The sequence below is a fragment of the Rutidosis leptorrhynchoides genome, chromosome 2 (genome assembly GCF_046630445.1).
Source record: "Rutidosis leptorrhynchoides isolate AG116_Rl617_1_P2 chromosome 2, CSIRO_AGI_Rlap_v1, whole genome shotgun sequence".
Classification (NCBI taxonomy): domain Eukaryota; kingdom Viridiplantae; phylum Streptophyta; class Magnoliopsida; order Asterales; family Asteraceae; genus Rutidosis; species Rutidosis leptorrhynchoides.
In genome coordinates, this window is record NC_092334.1 from 514,110,652 (window position 1) to 514,129,988 (window position 19,337).

Genomic DNA, 19,337 nt, shown 5'->3' on the forward strand with positions numbered 1-19,337 from the left:
TAATTCATGTATCAGTTCCCAACACTACTTCAAAACATTCCTATTTTAAACTTGAAGGTTTTAGAACTTAGAAACTAACACAGTTTCTTTTATATTGTAACGCAGATATTACGGAGAAATACATGATTTTGGATAAGAACAGTTGTGAGAATATCTCCAGAAATATGGAGGATATGTATAACAAAAGATATGAAGATATCTTATAATATCTAAGATAAGATGATGATGAAGAATATCATCGGGAAAGGTTTAGGATAAGGGGTAGGTTTTTTTTTTTTTACTAATGGTTTCAGCAAGCACTGAATCGTTTGAATCCTTTGAAAGCAGATTCAGTTCTTGTGATTTATCTACATCCTCCTTCATACTTTGCTCAATCCGTTTTCCAGTTCCAACTCTCCTCTTTTTCTAAGCTTTACCAATACAATGTACTTCATCATTAAACTTTTGACTGTTCAAGTCGTTTACAGTTTTTTTTTTTTTTTTTTTTTTTTTTTTTTTTTTTTCTGCTTCTTCAGCATTTCAAGAACTACTTCATAGTCCAGGATGTTTTTCAGAACTTCACATTCGAAAAATGTAATTCTTAGGGATAGTCGTTCTCGGTATAACTGGGAGAATTTCTACGAGATTTTCAAAATACTGATTGCGGGTTTCGCCAAAGAGATAACGAGTTGCTGGTACGTCTGCTGATGATGTTGTGAAAAAGGTTCTCCGGTAACAACGTCGAAAGGACAAAGTATAAATATCGAGATTATAATAGGAGTAGTCTCACTGAGAAGTCGAAGTGGAGCTGTGACAAAATTAGCTTCTTGAAAAGGAATCGTATGATTGTTTTTGATAATGAATGATAAGGAATTCGACGCGGATACGTTTTAACTATAACTTCGGTTTCGAAAATTTTTCAGGTGCATCACTGTATGCATAAATCTTTCTTCCGTAAACGAGGTGCGGCTGGTTCAACTTCTCGATCGAGGTGTTTTCAAGAATCATGAAAAGATTTGAATGAGGATTATAATTGTCGAAGTACAAATGAGGTTTAGGATGAAATCAAGTGGCAAAATTGAAGAATTGTTTAGTTTCATATGTTATAATCAACATTTTATTTCATTTTAATTGTCCAATGTTTCTTCTTTATGCCACTTGTTGGATTTGGATAGGTAAAAAAAAATTCAAATATGAAATTTAAATGGAAATGGTTATTCTGGGGTGAACGGATACGTATATCGATGGTTGTAAGTAAAATAACAAATGACCGTTGAATCAGATTCAAGAATGTACAATATAACTTATTAATGTGAATTCTAAATATTCCTCGGGTACTACCCACCCGTTAAAATATTTTCATCATTATTAGTTTGTACGAAGGAATTTTTAATTACTATCTTTATGAAAATATACTTGCATATATATTTTCTTCAGAGATAATCATAGATTTAATGAGTCAATAAGATAATAAACTCATTTGATTTATCGTTAATTCTAGATTACATAATCTCTAAGACTTTAGAAATTACATAATCGTCATACGATACGTAAAGCGAAGATAATCGATGTAGAACGATATATAGAACGAAGATCATACTCGAAGTACAGATATTGAGTCGTGTGATGTTGATATTCGAGATACAGATTGTGATGTTGAGATTTTGGGGGTGACAAGAGTACTGTCGGCGTTGATGATGGTGGTATAGATTATGCTGCTGGTGCTGTTGCTGGTGTTTGTAACCTTCGCACCGTATTTTCTAAAGCCACTACCCGAGCGCGAAGCTCGTTGACTTCTTCTATTATACCGGGATGATTGACGGTTGGAACGAGCGAATGAACAAGATTCGAAATATGGGATAGTATGTAATCATGACGAGATACTCTAGAAATGAGCGAGAAAATGGTGTTTCGAATGGGTTCGCTGGTAAGTGCTTCAGGTTCATCGTTAAGAGGGCAATTTGGTGGATGAAATGGATCACCTTCTTCTTGCCTCCAGAGATTTAGTATATTACGAACCCATCCCCAGTTCATCCAGAATAGATGATGGGAAATTGGTTGATCCATTCCGGTGACGCTGTTCTCGGAGCTCGAATGGAAATCCATGTCGGCGTAGCTATCGAAGTTGGAGGAATTCGAACTGGATGAAGAATCCATCTTGTATGGTCGGAGAAATGAATTTTTGGTTTGGAATAGATTATAGGAGTTGGGTTTGGTATTCTTCAATACATAATTTACATATGTATTTATAATACTCAAAATCCCGTGAATTACGGAGAATCTTTGAAATTCGTCAGGCAATGTCTATTGCAACAGATACGCTAGGATACGAATTTTGTCTATACACTATCGATGCACTAAATGCAGTAAGACGTGTTTAGACTTAAGAATGATAAGCAGACAGTTCCCTAAGGATGATAAGCAGATGATTTCCGACTAGGATTGATAAGCAAAACTTTTGACAGGCAGACACGGTCAAAGTCCAGACTCACTTAATGTATCCTAACAACTACTAGTTAGACACACTAATGCAAGGCCTGGTTCGCTAAGACCAACGCTCTGATACCAACTGAAAGGATCCGAAACTAATCATCCGGACATCGTCCATATAGATTAAAAACGAATTACAATAGTTGATAACATCGCGAGGTACTTGACCTCTATATGATACATTTTACAAACGTTGCATTTATTTCTTAAAGGCAATCTATTATTACATCGAGAGTTGACATATTAGCCTAACATTTTATAACAACCAAATGATCTAATCTGCCATTTTCATAACAATAGTCTTTAATGAACTTCAATGACTCGAATGCAACGTCCTTGTATCATAGCTTAAATGGTCCCAAGTAGTATTCTTAACATGAGCTAATGCACAGCGGAAGACTTAATTCGTACCTGAGAATAACATGCTTTAAAACGTCAACATAAAGTTGGTGAGATATATAGGTTTGATGCTAGCAGCGTTATAACAATGGAACACAAGATTTCGTATATAAACATTTCAATAAAAATATTCTAAGTGGTTGAGCACTTGGTAACCATACTTAACATTTAATCACGTCGCATATTCCCTTTATTATGAAATCTTACTACACCGTACCAAGGTGTAGTCACGAAACGAAGTACTGTGCAACCGTTGAATACTGGTCGTCCAGTCCGGTTGGGGTTGTCAGGCCCGATAGATCTATCAACAGGATTCGCGTTTACAATACCGCTGTAAATATTAGTTACCAAGCTACAGGGAAGTATGCCAGTGGTACAACTCAACGTAGAGTATATTTTTCAGTTACTTGTGTCCATAGCGTAAAACATAAAATACATGTATTCTCATCCCGAAATATTTAGAGTTTAAAAGTGGGACTATATACTCACTTTTGTCTTGAAGATATGTAATTTCGACTTGGTATCCGATTGATATCACGAACCTATCCATATATAATATATCAATACCTTTTCTTTTTAAACAATCGTCACATATATATACTTATAATACTTTTAATACTTTTAATAATTCCTTAGTCCGTAGTTAGCAGTCCGATGTTAGTAATTCAATTTTAATGGTTCATATTTAGTTGTTTAATAAACCCCCAATGAAATAAATAAAACCCCCATCGTATATGTATTGGTCGACATTAATCTTGACCCATGGTACCGGTGTTGTCAAATGACGTGTTGCGTACATAAAGTACCGGTGTTGTCAAATGACGTGTTGCGTACAATCATGGGATCTTATGATTAATCTTCTCGTATTGTTTACGGGTGATCCTGAACCATATAAAATTAAATTATGAGTATATATGTATAAAATATCATGTTACTTTAGGAAGATGTGATTTATTTAATTTTCTCCAATTATTTTCGTGGCTAAACTAGTCTTGGATATCCGATTTTGTTTTGGTCATAATTTCTTCGTTACAACTCCGTTTTCGTTGATTCAACTTTCCACTTCCTTGGATCGAGTCCCTCTTTAAGAATATGAACTGTAAATACCTTAGTTTGTATTCGAAATCATAGGTCATAGGTCAAATTTTGGTGAAACTTATGAAGTTAATCATTTTTGTTACAAAAACATCATTTAATGACCATTTTTCTAAAAATACTTATACTATGAATTAAATCATGAAATTTTTATGTGTTAACATATTCATAAGAAATATCATTTTTCCAGAATATAAACCTCCAATTCAAAGTTCAAGATGGTTTTTAATTATCCAACCCAAAACAGCCCCCGGTTGCACTCCGACGTCATAAAAACAGTTTTTAAGGTATTCTTTGAAAAACCAAGTTATACCTTGTTAAATTAGCATATATTTAAGTTATATTACAGGTCTTGAAGTATTTTAAAAGTTAAGTTAGAAGGATCTATTTAGTTTGCAAACAAGTTTGAAATCATTCAAACTATGTTTTTGTTGTTAAAATTGTATACCATACAATAAGATAGCTATATATATATGAATCGAATAAGGTTATGAACAAAGTTACTACCTCAAGTTACTTGGACAAGATTGCTGTAAAAGAGGAGTAAAAACCTAGAACCAAAAGAGTGATGAAATTGGATGAAAGATTGGAAGCAACTTAAGACATAAACTTGAATTGAAAGTTGTATTTTTGTAGTGTTTTTGTTGATCTTTTTATGGTGGTGTTTAAGGTGATTCTTGAGAGGATTTTTGCTGGAGTTCTTAGAGAGACATGAGGCTAGTAAGTGTGTGTGTTTAGCTAGAGAAATGATGTTCCAAAAATTGAAAATGGATGCATGTATTTATGGTGGTGTAAAAGGTGTATAAATTTGTAATTTTGTGAAAAGATCTTTTAATCATGTGAAATTGTCATACTAAATAACAAAAGTAGTTACCTTATACATAAGGCATGAACAAGGGCTGGTTGGTGGTGATTTGATGTGTATATACCAATAGTAAATATGTATAGAAGCTAGGTATGATACGAGTACATATACTCTAGATATACGTATAGAAATCTTGTGAAAAATGGAATGAGGATTCAAATATAGCTATCTTTTGTGAATATACTTATATTGTTTTATGTATTTAAGTCTTTAAAAGTGATTAAATACATTATATATACGATATATGTATAAACATTATAGGTCGTAAGTATTTATGTCAAATAACGTTACGTATAGTTATCGTTTTGAAAGCTTAAGTTAGTAGTTTCAAAATATACTTATAACTTATTGTTATTAATACAAAATGAGATATTTAAACATCCTTAAATCATGTTAAATATGTATATATACATATATATACACAAACGTATAATTAACATATATTGTATAGTTCGTGATATCATCGGTCAAACTAGACGGTTAAACGTTATGTAAAACTCTTTTCAAAATCATAAATCTCAACAATTTAGATTGCTTATCATGTTGGTAAGTTTTAATTTATGTAAATATTAATCTTATAAGTGTAAAACGATCGGAAAAATCTGGGTCGTTACAGTACCCACCCGTTAAAGAAATTTCGTCCCGAAATTTGGTAGAGGTTGTCATAAATAACAATAGGAATGTTTTCATGACGAATATGAGGTATTAATAGAGTTTTATCATTATTGGAAGATATGGATAAAATGATTCGGTCATGTGAAGCGCACGAGTGAAGCTATCACAAAAGAATGAAATGAGTGAATATAGAATTGTTTTAACCGATGTCGAGATTAGGATTGATTTCCAGAATTTAAGGGATTTAAAGAAAATCTTATGTAATAAGATTTGGTTCTTCGATGATTTAGAAAACAGGATCTCCTTTGATTTAATGCGATAATCTGTTTCGATTTCTTTGTTGGATATTTCACTATAAATCCACCTCCTTCCCTTTCTTACTTCCATACCTCACATCTCTTACTCTTCCTCCTCTAATTCATACCTTAAGGTATCCTTTAAAATGCTTCATCCCGTTCTGATTTTTGTTATACTTCTAACTTTCATATCTTTCATTCTTCTCTTTCATCTACCGCTAGAAGAATCTATTCACTTTTATGATTTTCTTGGAATTATAATGTTTCTAATTCTCCCGTGTCTTTACGTCGCCATACGTATTGATACACACGGTTTGTAGTTTCTGGGTGGTTATTGGGTTTGATATCTTTCCTTATATTTCGATGCTCCTGCTTCTGTTTTCCATAATCATTGTCATCCATAGTTAATACTCTCTCCTATTTGCTGTAATCTATACCCCAATTTCTATTTTGGGACTTTGTCCCTTCGTTTCTTCTTCCCGTCCTTGAGTCAAGCGATCAATAGTTCGAAATTCGTAGGTATAAAATTCGGAATGAACATAGCTAATGCTCTAAGAAAGGAATGGTAATGGCACGATTTTGATTTGTCAAATTACCAGAATATCCAGGAAAATAGAACTATCAAGATGATTTGTTCTTAATATGTTTCGGAATTGGATAGAATGTAAAAGTCGTGTAACATGGCACATGATGACGGTACTGTGAATCATCATATTCCATTAGAAACTTAACATGACTTACTGTAATATAATGAAGTTGATCAAGTTTCATTATATTATACTAGTTCATGCATCAGTTCCCAACACTGCTTCAGAACATTCCTATTTTAAACTTGAAGGATTTAGAAACTAACACAGTTTCCTTTATATTGTAACGCAGATATTACAGAGAGATAAATGATTTCAGATAAGGATAGTGGTGAAAATATCTTCAGAAATATTGAGGATATTTATAATGAAAGATATGATAATATCTTGGAATTTCTAATGTCGAAGGATGATGATGAAGATTGACCCGTAAGGGTTTAGATTCAGAAGCAAGGTGTTTGCTACAGAATCGTCATAATTCTTTATGTACAAGTTTAGTCCTTGTAACTTGTTCAGAGTCTCCTTCATGGTTTGTTCAATCCGGTTTTCAGTACCAATTTTCTATCGAGCGTTCCTAACACTTCCTTCTTTTATCATCAACATTTGGTCATTAAGACCTTCTACAACATGCTGCTTCGTCAGTATTTTCAAAGTTATCGGATCTGGGTCATTGGTTATCAAACCAAGATGGTTTAAGGAGAATTGTATTTTTAGATGATTAAACGCTGATGGTAATATGATGGAATATAAAAGGTTCTCCGGTAACGATGGCGAAAGAACAACGTATATATATATATCGAGATTGTAATAAGAGTAGTCTTACTGAGATATCGAAGTGGAGCTGTGACAAAATTAGTTAATTGAAAAGGAATCGCGTGATTGTTTTTGCTAATGGATGATAAGGAATTCGATGCGGATACGTTTTAACTATAACTTCGAGTTCAAAAATTTTTAGGTGCATAACTGTATGCATAAATCTTTATTCCGTAGACGAGGTGCGGCTGGTTGAACTTCTCGATCGAGATGTTTTCAAGAATCATGAAAAGTTGTGAATGCGAATTGTAATCGTCAAGATACAAATGAGGTTTAAAATAGAATCAAGTGGCAAACTTGAAGGATTGTTTAGTTTCATATGTAATAATCATCATTTTAACTCATTTTTAATTGTCCAAAGTTAGCAGTCCAATAGTCCGATTGTCCAATGGTTCAATAAATTCATATATGAACTAAATATATAATATTCGAATTACTTAATACGTATCGTGACCCGTGTACTGGTCTCGGTGTCGATCACAACTCAAAGTATATATATATTTTGGAATCAACTCCGACCCTGTATAGCCAACTCCCACCTTCACATATAGAGTGTCTATGGTTGTTCCGAAATATATATATAGATGGATCAATATGATAAGTCGAAACCTTGTACACGTGTCCCGTTATTTAAAATGCGTAAAATAAATAAATATATATCATGACCCATTATACAACGTGTTGTCTCAGAATTAATCCGACGTGTTGTTGTACATGTGTCCCGACGGTATGTAAAGTACAGAAATTAAAATTGCAAGAATGTAAATTGCGATAAATTAAATATTAATCAGTTAGCTGGGAACAGTTAGCTGGAACAGTTAGCGTGTAATCCTATCACAATTTCAATTAATTAATTCATCTGTTTCTAACAATTTTTATTTTGCCAATGTTTCTTCATTATGCCACTTGTTGGATTCGGATAGGTAAAAATCCAAATATGAAATTTAAATGGAAATGGTTAATCTGGGGTGAACGGATACGTATATCGGTAATTGTAAGTAGGATAATAAATGATCGTTGAATCAGATTCGAAGAATGTACAGTGTAACTTGTTAATGTGAATTCTAAATATTCCTTGGGTACTACCCACCCGTTAAAATATTTTCATCATTAACAGTTTGTACGAATGAAATTTTTAATTACAATCTTTATGAAAATATATTTGCATATATATTTTCTTCGGAGGTAACTATGAATTTAATGAGTCAATAAAATATTCAACTCATTTGATTTATCGTTATTACTAGATTACATAATCTCCAAAACATTAGAGATTACATAATCGTCATGTCGAACGAAGAACGATACGTAAAGAAGAGGTAATCGGTGTAGAATGATATGTAGAACAAAGATCATATTCGAAGTTCAGATGATGATGTTGAGGTACGTGGTGCGGATGTGATTATTGGTGGTGGTAATGATACGGTTGGTGTTGATGCTGATGATGTCGTTGACGTCGATGATGCTACTGGTACTGAAGATTGCGAGGTTGATGTTGTTAACGGTACTGGTTATGCTGCTGGTGCTGCTGCTGGTGTTTGTAACCTTCGCACCGTGTTCTCCAAAGCCGTCACACGAGCGCGAAGTTCGTTAATTTCTGCTAGTACACCAGGATGATTGGTGGTTGGAGTGAGCGAATGAACAAGATCCGAAATATGGGATAGGATATAATCGTGACGAGATACTCTAGAAATGAGAGAGAAAATGGTTTCTCAAACAGGTTCGCCGGTAAGTGCTTCAGGTTCGTCGCCAATGGGGCAATTCGGTGGGTGAAAGGGATCACCTTCTTCTTGTCTCCAATAATTTAGTATACTACGAACCCATCCCCAATTCATCCAGAATAGATGATGAGAAATTGGTTGATCCATTCCAGTGACGCTGCCTTCGGAGCCCGAATGGAAATCCATATCAGCGTAGCTGTCGGAGTCGGAGGAATTCGAACTGGACGCAGAGTTCATCTTGTACAGTCGGGGAAATGAATTTTTGGTTTGGAATAGATTATAGGAGTTGGGTTTGGTATTCTTCAATACATAATTTACATATGTATTTATAATACTCAAAATCCCGTGAATTACGGAGAATCTTTGAAATTCGTCAGGCAATGTCTATCGCAACAGATACGCTAGGATACGAATTTTGTCTATACACTATCGATGCACCAAATGCAGTAAGACGTGTCTAGACTTAAGAATACTAAGCAGGCAATTCTTAAGGATGATAAGCAGATGATTTTCGACTAGATATGATAAGCAAAACTTTTGACATGTAGACACGGTCAAAGTCCAGACTCACTAATGCATCCTAACAACTACCAGTTAAACACACTAATGCAAGGCCTGGTTCGCTAAGACCAACGCTCTGATACCACATGTCATAACCCGTCCTTAACCATAAGAACGTGTTAGATAACGTATGATTTCATTGCGAGGTATTGACCTCTATATGCGACATTTTTAAAAAGGAAAACTGCATATATTATACATTACAAACCAAACCATTATTTTTGTTACAAGCTTTAGACAATAAAAAGATGATTATCGTTTAACGATAATCTTCGACTTACAAACTTTACAAATGATAATAACAACACGATTTCTAGCATATTTTACAACACACGTCCTAGGATATGCAGTTTTATTTTTGACACAAATATGAGTACGCATGATCCTGCTTAGATTCAACATAATGCAGCGGAAGCTTTAATTATCACCTGAGAATAAACATGTTTAAAAACGTCAACATAAAGTTGGTGAGATATAGGTTTAGTGCGCAGCAATATATATATATAGACCACAAGATTTCGTATATAAACATTTCAATAAAAATATTCTAAGTGGTTGAGCACTTGGTAACCATACTTAACATTTTCACGTCGCATATTCCCTTTAATATGAAATCTTACTACACTGTACCAAGTGTAGTCACAAAACGAAGTACTGTGCAACCGTTGAATACTGGTCGTCCAGTCCGGTTGGGGTTGTCAGGCCCGATAGATCTATCAACAGGATTCGCGTTTACAATACCGCTGTAAATATTAGTTACCAAGCTACAGGGAAGTATGCCAGTGGTACAACTCAACGTAGAACATATTTTTCAGTTACTTGTGTCCATATCGTAAAACATAAAATACATGTATTCTCATCCCGAAATATTTAGAGTTTAAAAATGGGACTATATACTCACTCTTGTCTTGATGATATATATAATTTGACTCGGTCTTCCGGTTGATATCACGAACCTCAAGTTCCTTGGATGAAGTTGCTGTAAAAGAGAAGTAAGAAGCTAGAATCAAAAGGGTACTAGAGGTGGATGAAAGATTGGAAGTAAGTTGGTGTTCTTGGAGGGTTTTCTTGAAGTGTTTTTGTATGGTTTTCTTATGGTGTTTTAGTATGGTTTTTGAAGCTAGATCTTTATGGAACTTTGCTGGATTGTTATGGAGTTTAGAGAGTAAGAAAGAGTGTGTGTTTTTAGTTAAGAGATTGAAGTAAAAATGAATCAAAAATGATGATACATATATACTCCTAAAAATGTGATCTTTAAGGATAACATGACAAAATTTTAGTTTGTATTTTTGTTAATTAGTCAAGTAATCATCCAAAAGTAATTACCTAGCTCTAAGGGCATGAATAATGGCTGGTTAGGTGGTGATTTTGATGTGTATTTACTATTAGTAAATACGTATAGGAGCTAGGTATGATACGAGTACAAATACTCTAGGTATACGTATAGAAATTTTGTGAAAAATGAAATGAGGATTCAAATATAGCTATCTTTTGTGAATACACTTATATGGTTTTATGTATTTAAGTTCTTTAAAAGTAATTAAATACATTACTTATACAATATATGTATAACATTATAAGTCTTAAGTATATATGTCAAATAACGTTACGTATTGTTATCGTTTTGAAAACTTAAGTTAGTAGTTTCAAAATACACATATAACTTGTTGTTATTAATATAAAATGAGGTATTAAAACATTCTTTAATCATGTTAAATATGTATATATACATATATATACACAAACGTATAATTATCATATATTGTATAGTTCGTGATATCATCGGTCAAACTAGACGGTCAAACGTTATGTAAAACTCTTTTCGGAAACATAAATCTCAACAATTTGGATTGCTTATCATGTTGGCAAGGTTTAATTTATGTAAATATTAATCTTATAAGTATAGAACGATCGAAAAAGTGCGGGTCGTTACATTACCTCCCCGTTAAATAAATTTCGTCCCGAAATTTTAAAATTGTACCTATTTTGCGTTATCGAGAAACAAGTGTGGATACTTTTGTTTCATTTGATCCTCTCGTTCCCACGTAAACTCGGGACCTCTTCTAGCATTCCAACGAACCTTAACAATCGGTATATTACTCTGTTTGAGCTGTTTAACTTCACGGTCCATGATTTCGATTGGTTCTTCGACGAATTGTAGTTTCTCGTCGACATGGATTTCTTCAAGAGGAATGGTGAGGTCTTCCTTTGCAAGACACTTCTTAAGGTTTGAGACGTGAAAGGTATTATGTACTCCGGCGAGTTGTTGTGGTAACTCGAGTCGATAAGCTACCGGTCCAATGCGTTCGATGATCTTAAACGGGCCTACGTATCTTGGGTTCAGTTTACCCCTTTTGCCGAAACGTATTACACCTTTCCAAGGTGACACCTTTAGCATAACCATGTCCCCGACCTGAAACTCTAATGGTTTCCTTCGAACATCGGCGTAGCTCTTTTGGCGACTACGGGCTGTTTTCAATCTCTCCTTGATTTGCACTATCTTCTCAGTCGTTTCATGTATGATCTCGGGACCAGTTAAATGTCGATCTCCTACTTCATTCCAACAGATAGGAGATCTACACTTCCTTCCGTACAATGCTTCGAATGGCGCAGCTCCAATGCTCGCATGATAACTATTATTATACGAGAATTCTGCTAACGGTAGATATTTATCCCATCCGTTTCCAAAATCGATCACACATGCCCTGAGCATGTCTTCGAGAGTCTGAATCGTTCTCTCACTCTGTCCATCGGTTTGTGGATGATATGCGGTACTCATATCCAACCGAGTTCCTAGTGCCTCCTGTAGTGATTGCCAAAACTTTGAGGTAAATCTACTATCACGATCGGATATAATGGAAATAGGTATTCCATGCCTTGAAACAACTTCCTTTATATACAATCGTAATAGTTTCTCCATTCTATCTGTTTCCTTTATAGGCAAGAAATGTGCAGACTTGGTGAGACGATCAACAATCACCCAAATGGTGTCGTACCCCCAGGCAGTCTTTGGTAACTTCGTGATGAAATCCATGGTAATACCATCCCATTTCCATTCTGGGATTTCTGGTTGTTGAAGTAACCCTGACGGCTTTTGATGTTCTGCTTTGACTTTGGAACAAGTTAAACATTCCCCAACATATGTTGCAACGTCTGTCTTCAAATTAGGCCACCAATAATGCGTCTTAAGATCTTGGTACATCTTTCCAACTCCAGGATGTATCGAATATCTTGTCTTATGTGCCTCGTTCAATATCAACTTCCTTAATCCACCCAACTTCGGTACCCAAATACGATTTGCAAAATATCGAATTCCATCTTCCCGCATAACGAGTTGCTTCTCATACTTCTTCATTATTTCATTTCCTATATTTTCTTTAGTAAGTGCTTCTCGTTGAACTTCTTTGATTTGTGAGTTGAGATTCATGCGAATTTTTATGTTCATCGCTCGTACTCGAATTGGTTCTCGTTCCTTTCTGCTTAGAGCGTCGGCCACCACGTTCGCTTTCCCGGGATGATAACGAATTTCACAATCATAGTCATTTATTAACTCAACCCACCTACGTTGCCTCATGTTCAGCTGTTTTTGATCGAAAATATGTTGAAGGCTTTTATGATCAGTAAACACAGTGAATTTAACCCCATACAAGTAATGTCTCCACATCTTCAATGCAAACACGACTGCTCCCAATTCTAGATCATGCGTCGTATAATTCCGCTCGTGAATTTTCAATTGTCGGGATGCGTATGCAATAACTTTCTTTCGTTGCATAAGAACACAACCAAAACCTTGTCGCGAAGCGTCACAATATATTTCAAAATCATCATTCCCTTCAGGTAACGATAAAATAGGCGCCGTAGTTAACTTCTTCTTCAGTAATTGAAATGCGTTCTCCTGCTCCGAGGTCCATTCATATTTCTTCCCTTTTTGCGTTAACGCTGTCAACGGCTTAGCTATTCGGGAAAAATCTTGAATAAACATTCTATAATAACCGGCTAAACCCAAAAATTGGCGTATCTGCGTTGGTGTCTTAGGAGTCTCCCATTTTTCAATAGCTTCAGTTTTTGCTGGATCAACCTGAATTCCTTCGCTATTAACAACATGGCCAAGAAATTGCACTTCTTTCAACCAAAAAGCACACTTGGAAAATTTAGCATATAGCTGTTCTTTTCTTAACAACTCCAATATCAACCTTAAATGCTCTTCATGCTCTTGCTCACTCTTGGAATAGATAAGAATATCATCAATGAAAACGATAACAAACTTATCTAAATACGGACTACAAACTCGATTCATGAGGTCCATAAATACAGCTGGCGCATTCGTCAATCCAAACGGCATAACCAAAAATTCGTAATGACCATAACGTGTCCGAAAAGCAGTTTTCGGAATGTCCTCTTCTTTGACGCGTAGTTGATGATAGCCCGATCTTAAGTCGATTTTCGAATAAATACATGATCCTTGCAGTTGATCAAATAAGTCATCAATTCTCGGTAGTGGATATCGATTCTTGATAGTTAACTTATTTAATTCACGATAGTCTATACACATCCTAAAAGATCCATCTTTCTTCTTAACAAACAAAATTGGAGCTCCCCACGGTGAAGTACTCGGTCGTATGAATCCACGGTCCAGTAATTCTTTTAACTGACTTTGAAGTTCTTTTAACTCGGACGGTGCAAGTCTATATGGAGCACGAGCCACTGGTGCAGCTCCTGGTACTAAATCTATTTGAAATTCTACCGATCTAAATGGAGGTAATCCCGGCAATTCTTCCGGAAAAACTTCAGGAAAATCTCTTGCCACAGGCACGTCGTTGATGCACTTTTCTTTCTTTTCGACTTTATTAACATGTGCTAAAATAGCGTAACATCCCTTTTCTAAACACTTCTTGGCTTTCAAACAGCTAATGAGTTTTAGTTTTGAATTACCCTTCTCTCCATAAATCATCACTGGCATTTTATCCTTACCAGGAATACGAATTGCCTTCTTGGCACAAACAACTTCCGCTCCTATTTTGGACATCCAGTCCATGCCGACTATTACATCAAAACCTCCTAATTCTACGGGTATTAAGTCGATTTTAAACGTTTCTCCGGCTAGATTTATTTCACAACCACGACAAATTTTATCGGCTTTAATTAGTTTACCATTAGCTAACTCAATCATGTACTTAGCATCTAGAGGTAATGATGAACAATTCAATTTAGTGTAAAAATTTCTACACACATAACTTCTATCGGCGCCAGTATCAAATAAAATAGATGCTGATAAGTTATTAATGGTAAACGTACCCGTAACAAGCTCCGGGTCTTCTCGTGCCTCTCTAGCATTAATAACAAACGCTCTTCCACGTGCAGGTCCGCCATTCTGATTCGGGCACTGGCTCTTATAATGACCTTGTTTTCCACACCCAAAACAAGTAATGTTAGCCAAAGCAGTTCTATTTGCGTTGGTGGCAGGAGTCTTGTTACCATTTGCATTTGTAACGAGAGCCTTACAATCTTCAGCAAGATGTCCCTGTCTATTGCATTTAGTGCACAACACACTACAGTAACCAAAATGATGTTTGTGACAACGGTTGCATAAAGGACTTTGTCCTTTGTAACCAAAGCCTGAACCGCTACCCGCACCTTTCGTGGTTTCTTGTTTCTTATAAGGTTGTTGTTGGTTACCTTGATCATAACCTCCATTCCACTTTTTCTTGTTCCCCAATACCTTCACCTCAGTATTGAATGCTTTCTTGTCCAAAATAACCTGATCCATTAGCTCGTTTGCCATGGTTATAGCTTCATGAATTGTCTTAGGTTTCGATGCCGTAACGTTTGCCTTGACCTTCTTGGACAAACCACCTTTGTACATTTCAATCTTCCGTGCTTCGGTTGGAACCAATTCAGGACATAGTAAAACCAATTCCATGAATCGCTGATTGTAGTTGGTGATTTCAGTACCAACCACCTTCAAACTTCGTAACTCATCTTCTAACTTAATAACCTCATTCCTTGGACAATACTCGGTGATTATCATTGCTTTGAATTCTTCCCATGGAGTATCATAAGCTACATCTCCTCCTACCGCCTTCACATAATTCTTCCACCATGTGAGTGCACTATCTTGTAAAGTGCACGATGCAAACTTGGTCATGTCTTTTTCATCACAACCGCTGATTTTGAACACCGTCTCAATCTTTTCTATCCATCGGGTTAAACCGATAGGTCCTTCCGTTCCACTGAATGATGATGGCTTGCAAGCTTGAAACGTCTTGTAGGAGCATCCTACACGAGGATTTGGATTAACTGCAGCAGCTCTTGCAGCCTCAACCCATAACATTCTGTCGTTCACTCGCTGGTTGATGAGTTCCTCGAGTTCTTGTTCCGTCATTCGATTCAATCGCGCCATTTCCTAATGAAAGAAAATAATTATTCACATGGAATATTATAGATGTAGTGTGTATTTATAGTACATTTATAGCTTGTTAATAATATGAACCAGATATTATTATAAAAGCCTTTTCTTCTTATTAGCGTTTTATAATTATATCTTGGGTAGTACCTACCCGTTAATGTTCATACTTAATAGCTTAGTACAGAATCAATTACTACAATCTAAATAATACTTAACCATGGAAAATTATTGCATTTCATACTTCAATATTTTACATATGCTTATCTTACATCGAACATTAAGCAAACCACACTATTAATATTATACAAAACATTATTCGGTTCCATGGTTTGACACAGCAGCGCATCGTTTGATCTATTTTCTAGGACGTTTAGACACAAAGATTTGCTTAACGCTTATCCTAACTGTCTGCCTATATTTTGGCTGTGGGACTGAAGAACTGGATGCAGGGATAGAATGAATAGGAATAGCGGGAATAGGGGTGGTAGTGTCTAGTGGAGTTGGTGCCACATCATCCTTATTAAACTCAGGATTTGAATTTTCTAATTCATTAGCCTTTCGTTTCTTTCCTAGTTCGAACTCGTCTTTTGTAATTTCCTGTATTTCTTCCTCGGGTTCACTTTCCTCCTCGGGTTCACTTTCCTCCTCGGGTTCACTTTCCTCCTCGGGTTCACTTTCCTCCTCGGGTTCACTTTCCGGGTTCTCTATAGTTGGTTCATCCGGAAATTGTGAGTCTTCCCCAAGGATATCATTTTCGTCATCGGACAGGTTAATGACTGGAACGCCATCTGAAGATTCTGATTCGGAGTCGTTGATTGTGATAACAATTTTTGAGCTCGACATCTATCACACAACAACTAACCCATTAGTACTTATATAATATTTACATATAAATTTTAACCAACAGTGATAAGCAATGGTTTTTTTTTTTTTTTTAAATCAGACCCGGTCAAAGTCCAGACTTACTAATGTATCCTAACGGCTTCTCGGTTAGACACACTAATGCAGACCTGGTTCGCTACTGTAACGACCCGGAAATTTCCGACCAAATTTAAACTCTAATCTCTATATGGTTCCGACACGATAAGCAAAAACCCTAAAGTTGACCCGCATTTTTTTTCGATCGTTCTATACTTATAAGATTAATATAAATTAAAACTTACCAACATGATAAGTAATCCAAATTGTCGAGATTTATATTTCCGAAAAGAGTTTTACACAACGTTTGACCGTCTAGTTTGACCGACGATATCACGAACTATACAATATATGATAATTATACGTTTGCGTATATATATGTATATATACATATTTAACATGATTAATGAATGTTTTAATATCTTATTTTGTATCAAAAACTATAAGTTATAAGTATATTTTGAAACTACTAACTTAAGTTTTCAAAACGATAACTATACGTAACGTTATTTGACATAAATACTTAAGACTTATAATGTTTATACATATATCGTATAAGTAATGTATTTACTCACTTTTAAGACTTAAATACATAAAATCATATAAGTGTATTCACAAAAGATAGCTATATTTGAATCCTCATTCCATTTTTCACAAAATTTCTATACGTATATCTAGAGTATAAGTACTCGTATCATACCTAGCTTCTATACGTATTTACTAATAGTACATACATGTCAAATCACTACCTAACCAGCCATTGTACATGCCCTTAGGGCTAGGTAATTGTATTTGGATGCAATTATGACTAAATACATAAAATGATTAATTGAAATTTTGTACATATATACACCATAATCACGTTTTTTATGGTGTATATATGTATCATCACTTTGTTTCATTTTACTTCAATATTTTAGCCAAAACACACACATACTTTGAAGCCTTAAAACCCTTAATCAATTCAGCAAAGTTTTCAAGAAGATCTAGCTTCAAAAACCATACTAAAACACCATAAGAAAACCATACAAAAACACTTCAAGAAAACCCTCCAAGAACACCAACTTACTTCCAATCTTTCATCCACTTCTATCATCCTTTTGATTCTAGCTTCTTACTCCTCTTTTACAGCAAACTTATCCAAGGAACTTGAGGTAGAAACTATGTTCATAACCTTATTCGATTCATATATATATAGCTATCTTATTTTGTGGTACAAAAGTTTAACAACAAGAACATAGTTTGAATGTTTTCAAACATGTTTGCAAACTAAATAGATCCTTCTAACTTAACTTTTAAAATACTTCAAGACCTGTAATATAACTTAAATATATGCTAATTTAATAAGGTAAAACTTGGTTTTTCAAAGTATAAGTATTTTTAGAAAAATGGTCATTAAATGATTTTTTTTGTAACAAAATGTTTAACTTCATATGTTTCACTAATGTTTCACTTATGCCGTATGATTTTGAATACAAACCAAGGTATTTACAGTTCATAGTCTTAAAGAAGAACTCGATCCAAGAAGATGGCAATTTGAATCAACGAAAACGGACTTGTAACGAAGAAACTATGACCGAAACAAAATTGGTTATCCTAGACCATTTCAACTACGGGATCAATTGGAAAAAAAAGATATAAATCACATATTTCTAAGATAACATGATATTTTATATATATGTACTCATAATTCAATTTCATATGGTTCAGGATCACCCGTAAACAACACGAGAAGATTAATCATAAGATCCCATGATTGTACGCAACACGTCATTTGACAACACCGGTACTTTATGTACGCAACACGTCATTTGACAACACCGGTACCATGGGTCAAGATTAATCTCGACCAACACATATACGATGGGGTTTTATGGGAGTTTTATTTATTTCGTTGGGGGTTTATTTATTGCGGGTATATTAAACATCTAAAAATGAACCATTAAAATTGAATTACTAACATCGAAACGCTAACTACGGACTAAGGAATTATTCAAAGTATTAAAAGTATTATAAATATATATACGAGATGTTTGTTTAAAATGAAAATATATTGATATATTATATATGGATAGGTTCGTGATATCAACCGGAAGACCAAGTCAAAAATATATATATCTTCGAGACAACAGTGAGTATATAGTCCCACTTTTAAACTCTAAATATTTCGGGATGAGAATACATGTATTTTATGTTTTACGTTATGGACACAAGTAACTGAAAAATATATTCTACGTTGAGTTGTACCACTGGCATACTTCCCTGTAGCTTGGTAACTGTTATTTACAGCGGTATTGTAAACGCGAATCCTGTTGATAGATCTATCGGGCCTGACAACCCCAACCGGACTGGACGACCAGTATTCAACGGTTGCACAGTACTTCGTTTTGTGACTACACTTGGTACAGTGTAGTAAGATTTCATATTAAAGGGAATATGCGACGTGATTAATTGTTAAGTATGGTTACCAAGTGCTCAACCACTTAGAATATTTTTATTGAAATGTTTATATACGAAATCTTGTGGTCCATTGTTATAACGCTGCTAGCATCAAACCTATATATCTCACCAACTTTATGTTGACGTTTTAAA